General features: G+C 33.6%; 1 long non-coding RNA gene across 3 annotated transcripts; it reads right to left on the bottom strand.

The window, feature by feature from the left end:
* Positions 1-1,720: 1,720 nt before the first annotated feature.
* Positions 1,721-7,897, bottom strand: LOC139868344 (uncharacterized). Of its 3 annotated transcripts, XR_011765961.1 has the most exons (5): positions 7,640-7,897; positions 7,164-7,330; positions 5,064-5,134; positions 3,797-3,903; positions 1,721-1,838 (listed from the first exon to the last, which is right to left on the bottom strand). It is a non-coding gene; the product is annotated as an uncharacterized lncRNA (long non-coding RNA). The 3 variants fall into 3 exon arrangements; XR_011765962.1 differs by lacking the exon at positions 1,721-1,838 and having other exon boundaries at positions 3,447-3,903; positions 5,064-5,157; XR_011765960.1 differs by lacking the exon at positions 1,721-1,838 and having other exon boundaries at positions 3,447-3,903.
* Positions 7,898-9,784: the final 1,887 nt, after the last annotated feature.

Below are 9,784 nucleotides of genomic sequence, written 5' to 3'. Positions count from 1 at the left end.
GATATCTGAATCTATCTGAAGTAAGAAACAAATAACATAATGCAAAGTGGGAAATTAATATTCTATTGTCTCTATCTCTCGTTGATCCCTTATCCTTGTATGTTTTAAAGATGCCTTGAAAACAATATTCTTATAACACGGCAACGGAATAAATAAACAAGCAGAATAAACAATATGGGTGAAAAGGTTGCTTTTTATTATTCTCTCTATGTTTACCATGATCGGTAATTAACATAGAGGCGTTAATTCTCTCTACTATTACATAAGCTTCAAATATAAAAGATGGGAGATGATACTTCCAAATTGATATTTGATAGATCCACACCAATTTGATGTTAACTTCCCAAAATAACCTCAAATAATTTCAAACATAAAATTTGTGTAGGTTATCATTTAAGGGCATGTTAGTACATTGAAGTGGATTTATCAAATTTGTGATTGGAAATATCACTACCCAAGTAGAGGCATACATAGTCATACTCCCTATAACTACATAATAGAGGACAAAAAAAAAAAAAAAAAAAAAAAAAAAAAAAAAAAAAATTCATATAGGAGTAGGAGTAAGACTACTTCTTTAGGATTCTATTAAAAAATAAATATATAGTAATATATATTCAACTCAACCGAGTAATCACTATTTGAATCCAACTCGTATTCCTTGTTTCTCGAATTTAGTTAGTAGATCGTCTCGGATCAATTAGGGTGGTTAAAAAGATAATTTAAACCATTAGATCTTCTTAGATTAAGCATATGTTGTTTTCATATCATACTGTAATATAATATAGATATAATATAGATATAAATAAATTATAATTATACCTATATACTAAAACACGCGTCAGATTTTGTCGTTACTAAAACACGCGCTAGATTTCGTCGTTTCAGTTTTATCGGATTGTCGTTTTGAGTTTGCGTTCACACTACAAACGGTTCCTCAACTTCGGCTCAATTTACACAACGGCCCCTCAACTTTACACTTTTCAGGGGTAGAAAGCTTAAATATATAATTTTATTAAAATAAAAGAAACTAATTCCACCCGAATTTTTAGCGGGCCCTATCTTTTTGCTCGGTGCGAGTTAAATATTTCTGAGACCACCGTTCAACTCGAAAAAAATCTAATGAACACAACGGGACTAACTACGCGCGAAGCGGACATCGTTAAAAAAACACTAGATAACGGGCCCTGTATTCTCGCTCGGAGCGAGTTAAATTTTTCCGAGACCACCGTCTAACTCGAAATAATTTTACGAAAACAGCGCGACTAACTATACGCGAAACGGACATTGTTAAAAAACACTAAATATTTCGGGCTATATTGCATACATATACATACACGTCCAACAAAAAACCCAACTTACTAGATATATTAGGTACCAAACAACGTATATCCAAATTCAACCACGCGTCGAATACAACCGCAGCAACGCGCGGTCGAATTTTTTTCTAGTTAATAATTATGAATGCTTCAACAACCAATGAGGACCAATCAGAGTAACTAATGCAGAAACTAACGAATCATCAAAGCACACATTAGCAACCAAATTCAGTTATAAAAAAGAACCTACAAATTAAAACACTAACAATCATAAATAAGACATAATAAACTGAAACCAAAATATTACCAACATTCCGAGGGTTAACGCCAACAGCTGACTCTCTGAAACCGGACAAAGACGATACGCTACCAACGACATTATTGGTGACAACAGAATCAGCTGAGCCCAATACAGTTTCAACATTTAAAGATAAAGTAAGAGAAGTGAAACAAATAAATAAAGCAAACATATAACTAACAACAGAAAACAACCCATGAGCAGCAACATTTATTAAACGACAACTGCAAAAAAAAAAAAAAAAAAAAAAAAAAAATAGTAAATAAGCATTTAAATTAAAGGAGGACAAATAAAAACATAAGCATGCAAACCTGAAATTACCAACTTAAAACTTGCTAAACTTAACTCGAACCAAGTAACCCATTTAATGTTCTGCTCAAACAAGTTTTGCAGGTCAAATGGGTCACATTAGTCAATCTCCTCTGATATAGTAGTTAATCATTAGTAAACATAAAAGTGCATTTAAAATCCTAAAAATAGTTATACACATGTCACATAATTATATATTTATTACCAACACATCTAACTCAGCTAGCAAAAGATCATCAAACATTTTTAAACCAATATTTAAGAACTTTATATATAAAAATACAAATGATTGATCTTCATTATGATCATATATGATAAGCGCTAAATGGAATGGTCCAAAACTTATGTTAGAGTAGAATTAATTTAAATTGATATAAGAATTTATTCGGGTTGGTGGGTCAACCTAAACACAAATTAGGTGATCCGAACCCAACCCAAACAAATAGCATGTTGGCAGGTTTTAGGTTCACGGGTGAAAAACCCTAACCCCTTGTCGGTTTTGTATTAAGTGTTAGGTTTGTGGGTCAAAACATGAGCTGAAAAGTTAAATGGATTGGTAGTCTGAGAATCTCGATCATAACAGAATTCATAGGATTAGGTGCTGTGTTAGAAAATCACTAGCAGATCAAACAGAATTATCTTTATATATTTTGAGATTTTGAACAGACACCTAAATGTTAGTAACAAACACGTATGTGTTATAGCAAAACAAACACCTATATGTTAGTAGCACGGAGTATTAGTCAAGTACTCCACATGAGTTGGTTATCCAATGAGATGGTCGGGCTGCAGTGTTTAAATTTAGTTACAAGTGACATTTACTAAAACTGAAAACATGAGCAAAGTAACAATTGGAGTACTACTTACACCATCAAAACAAGTGGGGATCCGAATAATGGGAGGATTGCTACCTTTCACATTGTTTTGGAATTACAATGTATCATATAATGCGACTTACTTTTAGCCAAGGTTGCAAAAATCGCTACTTGGGGAGTACTCGGTCGGGAGTTTTTAGGGTGTATTCGGCAACTCTGGAGTATTCGGATGTTGACCAAGTTTGACTTTGACCGTTGAATGACACATTTTCCGAGTAATCTTGAGTTTAGACCGAGTTTGACTCATTTTCTTTAAAGTAATAGCTAATCGTTAGTAAATATAAAAGTGCACATAAAATCCTAAAAAATAGTTGTTCATATGTTACAAATAAATAAATATAAATTTATTACCAATATAGTTAACTCAACTAGCAAACGTTATTAAAAAAAATTTATACCAACAAAAGAATTCGTGTATAAAATTACAAATGATTATTCTCCATAATAATTATATATGATAAGTGCTAAATGAAATGGTCCAAGACTTATGTAATAGTAGAAAAAATGATATTCAATTTATTCTGGTTGGTGGGTCAGCCCAAACACACATTAGATGAACCAAGCCCAACCCAAAATAATAGCATGTTGGAGGGTTTTAAGTTCATGGGTCAAAAACCCTAAAACCCCCTGTGTGTTTGTACTGGGTTTTAGGTTTTGTCAAGAAGTTGACTCGAGCACTCGAGTCGGTGGATTGATCCGCTTACCCAAACATGAGCTGAAAAGTAAAACAAGTTACCATGTGACTATAATTTACGTGTTGGATTTGGGCCTGTGTTATTGAAATTTTGAATGCTTTTAAGCTTTTATTTTTGTTAAGATGACACTAATTCACAATCCAGGATCAAACTAAAACTACAGGCCTGGAGAAAAGCATGATATGATTTATGTTGCACACCCAAAATCACATATAACAAACTTGGAACTATTGTTCTCAAGTACTGCAGAGTGCAGATTTAGTTTAAAGACATGAGCAAAGTAACAATTGAAGTACTACTTACAAATCGATCACTGAAAGAAATCTACCAAACCATAACCTTCTATCTCAACTTCTACAACATCACATCGTGAAATTTGGTCCACGAACACAACGATCTCCTTCATTTATCTGAGAAATAAACAAGGAAAATGAGTGAATTACTAACAATAAAGTTAGAATTACAGAGTAAATAATTGCAATTCAAAGACACAACAAGATGAAGCTCCCTAACTCACAATGACTAGATTTTCAGTATTATTAAGGAAGATAACAATCATGAACAAACTGTACATGGAGGACCAATCAGCAGAATGCAACAGGAAGATCACTTTTTACAGCCTAAGATCACTTTTTAAAAGGGTTTTTTCTCTCTTTGACCATTATGAACCAAACGGAGCCATCCATTAAATAAAGTGATTTTACCAGAACCCAACCAGAATACATAAAGAGTTGTGCAGGCTAAACTATTAAAAAAATATCCCCGGTCCAAGGGTGGCGATTCGGGTTGGGTTAACAGGCAAAAGCTACTTAACCAGAACCCTACCAGAATACATAAAAGAGTTGTGTATTTCAACCCAACTTAAAGCTTGTTAAACTTAACTCGGAGCAAGTAACCAGTTTAACGTTCAGCTCAAACAAGATTTTCAGGTCACATGAGTCAATCTAAACAGATTTTGAACAAACACCTAAATGTTATAGCAAAACAAACACCTTAATGTCAGTAGCTATAGTCACGTACTGCAAATGAGTTGGTTAAGTAATGAGATGGTCGGGCTGCAGAGTGTAAATTTAGTTTCAAGTGACATTTACTAAAAGTGAAAACATGAGCAAAGTAACAATTAGTCAATGAAAGAAATCAACCAAACAAATCAAATTGTGCATCTTAGTTCCAGGAAAGAGAAATGATCTCTTTCAGTTAACTGAAAAATAAAATAAAGAAAATAAGTGAATGCCAAACAACGAGTTAGAAACACAAAGTAAATATTGCAATTCAAAGACATTGTAAGAAACTCCACTCCTACACACTTGATCCAATGATAAGATGCTTCTTATGAAGATTGTAAAATGATCATAACAATTAAGTGCTTTAACTTCCCACCATTTGCATATAACATAAACCATTATTATAATCAAGATCTGAATAACATACAGATAGATAAGATATTCTCTTCAGTCAATCCTGATTTTCACAGCTTTAACAATGATGATAGACAATCATATGACTCACAATGACCAGACTTTCCGTACACCGAGATAAACCTAAATTGGTAGCAATAAAATCAAAGTACCTTGGAACATTTCAATCGACATCGTCAGCATCAGCATTTTCGTCATCGTCATTAATGAGGATCGTATTCGGCTGATCAATCAGAAGTAACGTTTCTGTAAGGGAGTTGACAGTGACTTTTTTTTTTTTAATAAAATTATATTATATATGCCAGAGGAAAGCAAAACCATGATCAGTAAAAATTACTAAAAATCAAGGTATTAATTAATTACCCTCACAATGAAATTATATATGCCTATAGAACAAAGCCAGCAAGAATATTATGATAAAATTAAATATCTATGCACTTGCAGCCGAAAGGTGAGGCAAAGGAGTTGACAGTGATTGCTATCAGAAAATTAGCACCGCTACTAAAACCCTCAAGATTAGTGAACTTTTGTGATGATGGATTGTAAACCTCAATTCTGTTTCCTTTGGATCGTGACAACCTTAACAATATAGGATCACATTTCTAAATCCTATTACTCTATCAGTTGAACCCTTTGGTGCCTTAAAAGTAAAATGTTTTTCATATGAGTTTGGAGCACCATGCTTCATTATCCAGACATCACAAACACGTTGATTTCCTTCTTCATAAACATCAATCACAGCAACAGACTCCATTCGCGTAGAGAGATACAGCAGTCCAGACGAAAGTGCTAAACTATCTGGTAGGTATACTTCTCCAATTTTTTTCACTAGTTAGATCTTATAATCAAATTTCTATCTTCACTATCATCACGAGCACGAATATATATAATCCCATTTATAACTACCTGATTCCAAGTCAAGGTAACTGATTTACTAGGCTTATAGCTAGGTATAGTTCTCCAAACCCCTAAGCTTACACTATAAACCTCAACGTCCCAATTAACGGAATAAGGAGTGGCACTATTACCAAATTTCCTAATTTTGATAAACTTAATGTCACAACTGTCAGGACAAACTCCGAAACCAACAACACAATCTTTCACATTAGGAATCGGTATAACAATGTATCTTTGAATTAAAGGATTCCATATAAAACACTTCGTATCTACATTGTCACTTTGATATAAACACAATAATCCGTGAGAGGAACCGAGTACGAACGATAGCATAGCATGAATTCGGTTAACAGTGTCAGGAACAGTAATTGGTAACTTGTTTTGGGGGGGAATTATCATCATCAATAATCGAAACGTGATTTTGTTGAAATTCACCAATCATATTTGTGTCATACCGTGCAAGTAGATGATGCGGCTGATTGTAGCGGACGCTGTGTTTGGTGATGAACGACGGGCTTTTGATGATGGAATTGAATAGTTTTGAAAGCACCGTGCATCGAATCAATGATTTAATCGGAAGAGGTTTTATGATTTCAACTTTAATGTCGATCGGATCGGTATGTTATCGGGTATTGTTAATTCCCAGTTTGAGTTTGTGGACATTTTGGATTTAGGGTTTTGAATACTAGGGCTTCAATATGAGAGTGATATTTAGTATATATACATCATCAGCATATATACTACCGGATGACTTGGATTTTACTAGGATATTAGGTAACGGTGACGTTTCCATATGAAAATTGAGGGACCTAAAGGTGATCTACCTTTTTTCTCTAACTTACACGGAAATTACCCCTTTATCTTACTAACTAACCCCTTAACGCTAGGGGATTTGGGAGTAAGGATAAAGGAAGAAGATGTGATTAACGAGATATGGAGAGTTTAATGGGGCTCAAGTATCTTCTTGGGGTCGATCGGGAGGAGTGGTCTCATGGTGGAGGGAAGATTTCTTCATTCTTAAAGATCTTTATCAAGCTCAAATTTGGTTAGCTAATTTGCTTTTGTTCCTTCAAACGTTGACGTTTTGTTGAAAATTAATCAAATCATGTTCAAACCATAGCTACATAATTTAATATAGGTAAACCTATCTAAACACTTATTCCAAGTAGCTTACCCTTTTAAAACTAAATCTTAAAATATAAGCAAGCTACAAAATCACTAATCGATAGCAAATTACAAATGCTAATATGAATATGATTAATATTTTGACATTTGAATCATATACTTAGCAAAAACATAACTAATGCATCCAAACATGTGTAGAGTATTATTTAATTCATAGCAAGTAGGCTTACAATTTTCAGTCAAGAGGATTCGCGATGAGAAGCCATGAACTCCTTAATAAATTATCGGCTGTAAAAGATCACTGACTAATATTTCTCCATGGTACTCACAACAACAAATGAAACAAACAGCTTGAATTTTATAGCCACAATTGCATTGTAAACTTGAAACAACCTGCCTTAAGGAGGAGAAAAAAATATTGAAACCCCTATCAAACTGAGTGGTAAACACTAATCATTACATCAATATTTATAAACCAACAATTAACACAATATATTGAAGAAATATGACGAACAAGTGAAGAAAAATACATTCTTTTTCCGTTTGAATGCGTATGTAAGGTCGAAAAAATAAGAACAATCAACATATATAGATCAAGATCACACAAAAATTGCATCGTATAAAAAACCAAATTAGGGTTTTGCAACAGAATCTGTTAGTAAAAAAAAGAACACTGATAAAAATTAGGGTTTTTAATTATCTATACCTTCAAAATTGTTTGGAACATGGATTCATGATACAGACCTTCAATGGCCATTTGTTAATATCAAGTTGAATCTCTTTACGAAATTACGAACCCCATAAATCGTTGCAATCGATAAGCCTGAAGGTGTTAGCATGTGCGATCGACAATCATGAAGATGGAGGATGCCTGATTGAGACGCAGAAATTAATAAATGGCATCTGGACATTGCATTTGATTTGGAAGAACCCTAATTTGTATATTGGAGCTTCGTGCGTTCTTTTTTATGTTCGAATGAATAATGGAATGGACCAGTATTTTTTTCCGGCTAAGCAGATAGGGAGGGGTATTGTGGACATACTCTGTATTAATTTGGAGTCCGTAAGGAAAGTGCGTCCCTCAAAGTGCGTCATGTATCAAATTGTAGTCTCAAATTTAATGTCAAAAATACGAAATTTTAGAAAATTTCTACTTAACTTAATTCTCCACCAATAATATATCTTCTCTCTCCAAATTAACTTTTTTTGATTAGTTGAAAAAAAATCTGAACAATTAATTTGGAACATCTCAAAATAAAATAATGGACAATAAATTTGAGACGAATGAATGTAATTTTTTGTTATAATGGTAAAATAAAAAAAACTATAAGGAGTGCACAACAAACGGCTGAAAACATGCTAGACCCACATGTGAGAATGAGAATTCACTAATATTAGTAATAACTCATATAAAGAATATATTTAATTATCCTACAATAAAATAATAACTCATATATTCATTCTTACATTTTTAAACTTTTTTTTTTTAACAGCCAAAACTTTATTAATTCTATCCCCTAGCAAGCAGCTAGGGAATGAGTCATAAAACAATTATAACGGCTTTGAAAGCCAAACATTCTAATTTACATCAATTTTTCCTCTACTAGAAAACCATAAAAATGAAAAATTACAAATAGAATCAAATAATAACGACTTCCTCATTACATCACCGGGGAACATCAAGCTATTCCTGAATCTCCAAATGTACCATAGTAGAGCTGCGATAATGGTGTAAACTTTTTGTTTCGTCTTTTCTGTCTCGCGCCAATCATCAAACCAAGAAGTAATCTCAGACCAATCTGCAAACCGGGGCATCGGGATGTCGAGCCAAATTCTAACCCGTCTCCATAAATCTTCGGCTAAACCACAATCATAGAACACATGTTGTGATGATTTTAAAGTATGATCACACAAGATGCAACTGAGTCATCAATATCAATACCTCTCCTTGTCAAATTTTGACGAGTAGGTAATCTATCCAAAGCCAAACGCCAAAGAAAAATGTTAATCTTACGTAGCAACACTTTCATCCAACGTGTACTCGGCTCAATAGAAGGTAACAAACGGTCATCGATGTATGCTCTCGTATCACAAACAGCGAAGCCCGAATTATTATGTAAACACCATCGCCAAGAATCTGTACATTGAGAAAACGATATGGACTCTATATCACTTTGAAGGGTAGATAATGTAACTTGGTTTCTAGTTCCGATTTCACGAGTCCATGACCAAGTCCATCCCTCATCGTTACATCTCTCCGCCAACAAACAGTTTGCGTTTGAATCCAAATGGAATAGTCTGCCACACTTATGTTTTAACGGACCATCACCTCTCCAATTGTCAAGCCAAAAATGAATAGATCGACCATTTCCAATTTTGGATCGTAACACTTGTTGAGTAATAATATTCTTTGCTTTTGCTTTACAGAATGTGTTAACTATATTAAACCATACACCCTTGACTTGCAAACATGAATCATCGATAATGCGTACGCAATGCAAAATCATCCCTCCGTTACCAACCACAAAGTCATATAAAAAGGATATAACTAATATATATATATATATATATATATATATATGTGTGTGTGTGTGTGTGTGTGTGTGTGTGTGTGTGCGTGTGTGTGTGCGTGTTCGATTACAATTATGTATATTAATAAATATACAAATGATATAGGTTCGTGAATCCAAGGCCAACCCTGCATTGTTGAGTTTTGTAATATGTATTTTTACTACAAAATACAGTATGGTGAGTTCATTTGATTCTCTTTTACTCTTTACATTTTTGGGACTGAGAATACATGCGCTGTTTTTAGAACTGTTTCCAAAATGCTTTTGAGATATATTTTTGA

The sequence above is a fragment of the Rutidosis leptorrhynchoides genome, chromosome 1, assembly GCF_046630445.1.
Source record: "Rutidosis leptorrhynchoides isolate AG116_Rl617_1_P2 chromosome 1, CSIRO_AGI_Rlap_v1, whole genome shotgun sequence".
NCBI lineage: Eukaryota > Viridiplantae > Streptophyta > Magnoliopsida > Asterales > Asteraceae > Rutidosis > Rutidosis leptorrhynchoides.
This window is presented reverse-complemented; position numbering and strand designations above follow the sequence as displayed.